Raw genomic sequence first — 9,689 nt, forward strand, 5'->3', positions numbered from 1 at the left:
TTTATAATTAGCATTTTATGTAAAAAAGAAAAAAAAATCCTTCTCTTCTATCTTCTTGCATTGCGCTTAAGAGATGAGTTACTAATGTAAAGTTGTGTTGTTTCTTTTAACATAAATGACATAGTAATTACGTTTGATACATTTGTCTTATGTATATTTTAATCATATTTTAAAAGTATAATATATAATATGAGCACACTAATTATGTGTTAGAAAATGTTGCACAATAAAACAAAAGTTAGATGTCTATAAATTGCCGCTTTGGAGAAGTCAACTTATTTTAAAGGGACATTTTGATATAGGTGCCTTGTTTTTTAATCATGCCAATCTCTTAAAAAGTTGGGCCATTTAGATTTGGATTCAAAAATTGACATGATTATTAGCTTAAGTCGATTATTATTTTTTCTCCGTTTTTATTTTTTAAAATATTAAAAATAAATTAAAATTTTCTAATTTTAATAAATTTACTTAATATCTTCTAACAAAAGATTAATATATTCACACAAATTCATCTAAAAAATATATGACGTTAACTCAAGTAATAAATACATGAATGCATATTATCTCTACTAATTAATAAAACACTCATTGTCAACCAAAACCCTATAAAATTACCAGTTTAACCCTCTAATTAAAACAGAACATGAATAAGAAATATGGGGCAGAAATGTAATTTCACACAACCAAATTTTGCTTTTTTTTTTCAAAGCCTCACCTACATGTAATCCTAACATATCTCTAATTAAAAAATAAATAAACTTCCCACTCCCACATTCTCTATGTCACAGCCCGTTCCGAATATTTAATTTTCGACGATGTGAAATGACAGTTATAGCTTTGGACGTGAGTATTGTGGTGTGTGTTATGCATGTTAAGGTGGTTCAAACTTGCATTATTCTTCTATTATTGGACCCAATTAGAACTAAGTGTTCTCCTTAGTTTTGATTGATGACTTTTGGACCACACACACACACCCACCTTTTCTCTCTATCCTTCCCGTACTCTCTCTCTCTCGCAGACTCTCTCTCTCTTCTCTCTTGTACGAACATCACCCAAAACCCTTTGAAACGTAGCAGATAGAAGGTTTTGAGATCACCATTGTGTTCGTGAGGACCATACGAGTTCAAAGGTACCATTTTCAGGTAAGGAAACCTTTGATTTCAAGCGGAAACCCTAGCTCCGATTTTGTCACTATTCATGCAAACGTAAATATGTTGGTTTCAGGGAATTTCAAGCTCATAGGGAGCTTTAGAAGGTTGTCACGAAGCTCGGGGTGTATCGTTTGAGTGTTTTGGACGTCGGGATAGTGAGTTACAACCTTGGCCGGTTTTTCTCAAATTTTCCCGGCGAGATCCCATGGTTTTTTAGGCTTAGAAGAGGTATAATCTTGTTCTATTCTTCATGCACTTCATTTTGGTATAAAGATCGTGAAAAATGGTGCAAAAATGGCCGAGATATCAAGGTTTCAAATTTTCCCAGTTTTCCGGCGCCGGCGACGGTCGACGACGGAATATTCCGTCAAGTCTAACAAAATATTTCGACGCCATCAGTTAGTTTGGATGGATTCCGTTAGGACTTAACAGAATATTCCCCGGTATATCCTGACGGCGTTGACTGACGCCGTCAGTATGCCTGTCACGTGGCCATGCGTGGGGATGCGTATTGCCGTGCCTTGGCAGGCGCATGGCGACACGTAAGGGGTCAAAAAATTAATCTAAAAATTTAGGGATGATCCTGAGGTTGTGTAGGTCACTGTGGTATATTCATATACCCATTTTGAGCATTGTATGATAAGTTATTAGCTAGTTTTGTCTATGTGCTCTAAAATAACATTATTATAGTTAATTCGCATATAGATGAGACTTATCCCGAGGACGAGTGTATCCAAGGGCGACTCGGGGGCTACGACCCTTCGACATACCAGTGAGTGGGCTTTTGGTTTTCAATATATATTATATACTTGATATTTTCCCAGAAATATGTATTTAAATGAAAGTATGCCATAAATGCCATGCATATAAGTTTATAATTCATATATGAATTGGTATGTGATACTTTATATATATATATATATATATATATATATATATGTGGTGTTGTGGACGCTCAGGTAAGCTTAGGTAAGTTGTGTTTGGTTATGTGAATCATCGATGATGTGATACGTGATATGTGATTGAATAATGTTGAGCTTATAAGACTACACTTAGGGTGATTGTGATTTAGCCATAGATATGGCATATGCCTGTTTATTATGTCACATCCCACACCATATGCTCGTATTGGATCCAATTTAGGTGCACAGTCTTGTTGTACATACCTTATTTATGGTTTCGACTCGTAGGTGACTAGAGATTTATCGCCCAGCGATTATGTGAGAGTAGTATTGAGCATGATTATATTACACCCATTATTGTCGTATAGACCTTTTCATTTGGTTCTGACTCTTGTGCAGTATGTTGTCGTATAAATCATTGTAGTGACTCAGGCTATAGTGACTTTTGAGCTATGAACTCAGCCGTACAGACTACCTCAGGGGTTCTGGCTAACATGTTACATTTCTATGAAATTATTCTTACCTGAATTGCTTACTCTGTTATATATTGGCATGACATACATATGATTATGATTATGTGAAGTATGAATTGAGTTGATATATTTCATATCTGATTATGTATATGATTATATTTGATTCTGGGAAAAATTATACATGTTTTACAGCAAGGGGTTAGATATGTTGATAAATGAAATGGTTTTGTAAAACATTTGTTTTTGCCCACTCATGTTTTCTGTTTTGCGCACCTCCAGGTTTTAGGTAAGTTTGCAGTTGCTGAGTGCGAGGACTTCGGCGGTTCTAACACATCTAAATAATTGTAAGACATCTTATGGTATTGAACAACTAGTATTTGTCCTACTGGACTGCATCTAGACTTTCTATGCTCTGATTAGGAGTGTTTACTTATGTATATTACTCCTAACACTTCCTGTTTAGTAGTGCATTCTAGTAGTTCGATTTTTTTTTAATTATTCATATATTTCTTATCATTATTGCTTCCGCACTGTGCACATGGCTACGTCACTCTCACGTGACAGCCAGCATGCCTTGATCTTGGTCGGGATGTGTCACTCCATCACTCTTTTCCTCTCTCCTTCTATTTAAAAAAATAAAAATAAAAAAAATTTATCACACACTTTGTGTGTGCCTATGCTAGTATATATAAACGAGATATAAAACCTAACTAAAAGGTACAAAAACATAATGTACCTAAAAGCAAGACATATTAATTTGTCATATAAGTAGTTAAATACAACTAACTTGTAATATAGGTTGATTATAAAAATTAAAAATAATTACATATAGGGTCTAGAGCAGAAAGAAGAATCAGAAATAACAAAAAATAATAATAATAATTAAGAAGAAATAATTAAAGAGATAATCAAGAGAAACTTAATTTTTATAATAAATCGTATCATTAAATATATCATTATTGATAATAAAATAATCCTAAATTTAAAGAGATTGGACTTATTTTAATAAACTAAACTATTTCTTATATTAGCTCAAATAAAATTGCACTTATATCAGATTTACCTAAAAATTTTAGTTTTAGATGCTCAATTATTAACAGCCAAAAGTCAATTGCTAAATTGTCTTCTTCTTTTATTCATTTGGTATTTAATTAAGATTGCTAAATGTAAACAATGTTATGCAAATTTTTAGGAAACAATATTCTACTCCAAATTATTTTAATTTACAAAAAAAATAAAAAATTCAGACTCACATGTAAGTGTCTAAAACAAACCCCACATCTGCAACTAATGTTATACATTAAAACAAACAAATCATGAAAGTGTAATTGATTAAACTAATTAGTCCTAGGAACTTTCATTGATCATCATATTAGTGTCTGATTAAAAAACCCTACATGCAGAGCATATACAACTTTCGAATCAAGCTACTACTAAAAATACTTTTAATCAACTATATTAAAACGATGATCATTAAAAATATATGCTCCACTAAATAACTTAATCAACTAATTTAAGTTAAACGAATGCCTTCGGCCAGTTGGTAGCTCTGCCATTTAATGTGAATATAAAATAGTTTAATAATTTGCTATCGTTCAAACCAATTCGAACTCTTATATATTAATTAGTGTTATGGACTTATTCGAATAAAATTAGAAAATTCTATAGAAATTTATTTTCTTAGAATTTATCACATTTTATTTTATTTTATTTTATGTGAAGTACATATATAAGTGATACATTTAGTTTATGAATTAAGGGATTTTAATCATAGTTTTTTGTTTGCATGCACTATATATAAGTTAAAATACAATAAGATTAATAAATCGGTCGAACTAAAATTAATTAGCATTTGAAAAAGGATATAACATTACAATTAGGGTATATGACTTGTTTAAGATTATTTATGTAAGAATTATTTTTGCTTATAAGTATTTTTGTTAGAAGTTCTTTTACTATAAATATGTTTACCCTTATACTATGTTTGGATGAAAAAATTTAAGATTACTAAGAAATTTTAAAATGACGAAAATTGAAATGACGGGATTTTATTTTCTAGAATTTGTAAATTTTCTTGTTTGGTAAACCTAAAAAAACAATGGAATTGAGAATGAAATTTGTTAATTTAAAACTCTCAATCATAGAAATTGGGAAATGACACCTATTTACATGGAATTTAAAATTGGGAATTGGAGGCCCAAATTCCAATTTTTTTTCCGCAGAAATTCTAAATTTCTATGTTTATAAATCCAAACAAGGGAATTGGTGCATGTCAATTTATAAATTTTGACTTTTATCCAAATTCCAAGTTTATTTCTTTCATCCAAACATAGTGTTAGTTTTTTTTAATTATTAAAAATCATTAGAAATGCTTATTGAAAAAGAATTTGGTGATGCTTCTCTAGGAAGTAATTTTATGAGCCAAAAGCACTTTTAAATTTGTTGGAAGAACAACAATCAGAATCAATTAAATTAATGGAAAAGTAATTTCTAATACAAGTAACTATACTACGAAATATATATGAATATAATCACATAGAATAAAATTACAAAATGCAATGAACTAACGGATTTTGTAGATAGAGGTTTGCGAATTTGCAATGTCCTTGAAACAGAATTTCGCCCCTACTCAGTGCTTGTAGTTCTTTAGGCATCTGCTCCACCAGGATTCAACTATCTATGATCAAAGTTTTAGCACCGAAACTTTAATTATAGCGAACTTCTGTGTGTTTCTCTCTCAGAAAGGATGTATGAATGAGTATGCAAATTGACGTATTTGATGCAAGCGTACGTTAGAAATATATAAGTATTAAGAAGTCGTTTCACAACAGGTGTAACTGTTTAGTTCAAATTCAAACAGCCACAACCATTTGAAATAATTTGAAAGTTTAAAAATTAATTAATTAATTAATCCCTAATAAAAAGTTTAACCAATCAACATTTTAATATGAAAAAAGGACGAAACTGAAATTTGTGACTTTGTCGGCCGAGCTCAAAATTGGGCTTGCAATACCTTTTTGGAAAGGAAACAACGCCACGAGCAATAGTCATCGCTTTACTGTTGTGCACGATGGATTTTAGCCATCCGAGGTCGTTTACTAGTCCAAAAACACATTTAAAGTGTTGTAACAAAAATCGGACTTTCTGTTTCACAACTGTTGTTTGTTCCAGATACTTCCGAACCTTTCCATGGTTGAAATTTTAACTCAAACATTGTTCTTTAACACCAACAAAATTTTCCCAGCAAAATAGTCAAAAGCACTTTGTAAGAAGCACTTGAGAAGCATGTAGTGTTTGTTTGTGACTACTTCTATAAGAAGCACTTACATTCATAAAGTGTTTTTGTTATAGCATATTTATTATAAATAAGTTGAAATTTTTATTAAAAATCTATTGAAAGTGTTTCTTAAATAAGTATTTGGCCAATACTTCCTCCTCATAATCTTTTTTCATGCTCAAACCACTAAAACTACATATGTACAACAATCGTCGCTTGAGATATAAGGTTGATGAGTAGTTAGTCATAACTGCTACAATAAGCTCTTTTCGTCAGGAGAGAATGACCACAACAACTAATGCTCCCCTCGACAAAACGAAAGAGTGATCACTACCATAAACAGTAAAAGAAAGAAAAGGAACGATCAAGAAAGATTGCCGTTCACCTCAAAAGCAAAAGTTGGCCGGAGTGGTAGCTGAAGTTTTTTTTTTTTTTTTTTTTTTTTTTTTCCTCTTGCAAGTTGCGTTCCGTCCACGAATAGAACGAGGAAGAATATTCTGATTTCATTTCACTATAATTAAATGTGTCTATGAGATAAGAGAGAAGAATATTCTGATCATTTCATCCCGCTAATCCAATCTTAATTAACTGTAACAAACTACTAATCAATTAGTAGTATGAATAAGATGGTACATGTATGATGTAACTCCCTGATGGTCAATATTGATGATACACACTATGAACAAATATATTAGACTTTCAAACAGCCTACAACCTTAAAAGGTAAGACGTAATTAAGTAAATTCCAACAAATTAGAGATCTACACAAATAATTAAGAATAGTGTTTGTGGGGAAATTTTTTAGTGTGCTAGGTACACGACCCGGTACACCAAGTTTTATAATACAATTGGTGGACATTTTTTATTTTCAAGTTTCCAACCAGCTCTATTATAACCCTTGGTATACCGGGCTGTGTTCCCAACAGACTAAAAAATCTCTAGTGTTTGTGGGACACATGCAGTGTTTGAAATTTCTTCGGTACAATTGATATCTTCATAGAAATATTGGAAAAATCAAAGAAAGATATGTAAATGGGGGTTGAAGTCTAAACTTTACTCCATACTGGATTTCATCTAAACTTTTATTTAAATAAGTGTTTGACATTTCCTAAACTTTTATTTTAAATCTATATTTCCACATAATTGCATATCGATATTTTCACTAATACCGATATTTTATTGGAAACATGTGTGTCAACCTCTAACCTCTCATACTTTCGATTCTCTTAAAATCTTTTTGTAGGGCAAAATCCATATCCACCTAATAAGGTATGTGTTTACAGAAACTTTGGCGTCGACCTACCAAATTTGGTAACTAGAATTTTCAGAATGTAGAATGTTACAAAACATTCTTTACCATTAATGTGTTGAAAGTTTTTAGTTATCCACACCAACCAAACTTGCCCAATGTTTGCTAATATCCGAGGAATTTTCCCCCCCATCATTTTCTTTCCATAGAGCGGCTTGGTTACAATGAGAAATGGTATTTCGGACGCAAAATAGTTGCTAAAAAGTTAGATGCCCCCATGTGATTTTCTTTTTGTTAACATGTAGGTATGATTTATTGTTATATTATGAAATTCACAGTTTATCAACAGTTTCTTGAATGAACTTTGAACGCAGAACTTCATTTAACAAGTTGAATACAAAAATTTTAAATGCTAACATCCAATTCAAAATTAATTGAGTATGAACGAAGAGATTTGTATTTTTTTAATCACGAATATAATGAATTGTAGTAATATAAAATAGAGATGAACGAATTATATTGAACTTATACGTAAAAGAGGAAGACATGGTTCATACAAATGACAAAAGGGTCTTCTAAGTATTTCAGCAACAATAGGATTTGCTCATAATGAAACGTATAAATTTTGAGAGCAAGAACTGTCAAATATATAGTGATAAGGCTTTCCACTAATCCGGTCTATTACTGATAAATAAAGATTTGTCAAACATAAGATATCATATAGAGTTCTAATTAGTATAGAAATCTAACTAAATAAGGGCTCTTGATTAGTTGCATAGAGTAAGGACTCCAAATCTTTAATTAAAACAAGATTTCAAGATATACTCAACACCAATTAACTCGTTAATCGAGTCACTTGATTGCAAAAAAATCAGTAAATCATATTCGTGGCACTCACTAGCTTACAATCCACCCTCTAAAGGCAAAAGACTTCTGGACCAAAATGGTGATGTGTTGTGAAATGATGTCTTATGCGATTGGCTCATACAGAAGTTCATCGTGTTGTACCATCTCTTATCGCAAGCAAAATGAGTAGAAGAATGGGGTAAAAAATAACTTTTGGGTGCTATTTACTATTTTGTTAGTTTTAAAATTCGATTCATTGTACCTGCAGTGCGGTCTGCGTCTGCTTTTTGGCATTTTCACACAGGCCAAACGTCGTGTAATTTTGAAGAAGATTTTCAATGCTCTAAACTTTACGTACCTAACATATGCAGCGCGCATGTTCTGTCAGTCTGTCGTATGAAATCGCCCTTCCATTTCCATGTGTTTTTTGGCATATGTACTGTTATATCTCTCTTTTTTTAATTATTTTTATTAAGACAAAATGAGATGATTCGAAAATATTATGATAATTAAGAAATACAAGAAATTTTAAACCTGGAATGTATAGTATGATTGTTGATGATTGAATTATTATTTAAGTATTGATGAACGTGCTTATTTTATATTGGTAATACATCACATGATTTGTAAATTTGGTCTAAAAAGTTGGTTTACCTAGCATTACTCTTTAATTTTTAATTTTTTTTTTGTGCAAAAAACTTGAGCTTTGACTCTCAGTGACGTAATTGGTTACAGTTACACATTGTTTGGATGAAAAAGATTTATGATTACTAACGAATTTTAAAACGACAGAATTTTATTTTCTAGAATATGTGAATTTCTTATTTTGTTAACCTAAAAGAACTATAGAATTTAGATAGGAATTTGTTATTTTTAAACTCTCTTCTTCTTCTTCTTTTTTCTAATTTTTTTTGTTTTTAAACTCTCACTCATAGAAATTTGGAAATGATACCTATTTCCATAGAATTTAAACTTGGAAATTGGAGGTTCCAAATTCCAAGTTTCTTTTCTACACGAAAATTCTAAATTTCTATGTTATGAATCAAAACAAGAGAATTGGTGCATGTCAATTTATAAATTCGAAATTTTGTCAAAATATCAAGGGAAAATTAGGTTCACATCCTTCTTTTTGTTACTCCATTGATTAAAATCCTATTCATTTTCAATTTTTGATCAAGGTCCTTGGCTATTAATAACATCATTAATTATTTGAATAATAAAATATTTTTATTTTTAAATATATTCATTTAGTGTTAAAAATGTTACAATTAGTATATTTATATTTATGACTAAATTTTTTATCATATGTTTTTATTTTTAGTTTGTACCTATTTTTAATTGCAAATATTTTTTTTTAATTTGTAACAATTTTCTTTTCATTTTTAATTTGTAGCCATATATTAGTTTCTTTTTGTGCCCAATTTTTTAAAGTTTTATTTGTGTTTGTACCCATGTGTATACCATCATGTAACATTGTGTATTTAATCAATGATAGAAAAATTACATATTGTATATTTATGTTTTATGCCTAAATTTTGTATCATATATTTATATTTTTAGTTTTGTACCCACTTTTAATTTGCAACATTTTTTTAAAAATGTGTAGTATTTTCTTTTTAGCTTTATTTTGTACCCATGTATTAATTTCTTTTAGCACCTATATTTTAAAAAAAAATCATTTGTACTCATAATTTTTTAATCTTTTATATGTACCCTAATATATTTATAATGTACCCATTCTTCTTTATTAATGTACCACTTTGTTATATGTAAAATGTACCAATTTTTTTA

The sequence above is a fragment of the Malus domestica genome, chromosome 10 (assembly GCF_042453785.1).
Source record: "Malus domestica chromosome 10, GDT2T_hap1".
NCBI classification, from domain to species: domain Eukaryota; kingdom Viridiplantae; phylum Streptophyta; class Magnoliopsida; order Rosales; family Rosaceae; genus Malus; species Malus domestica.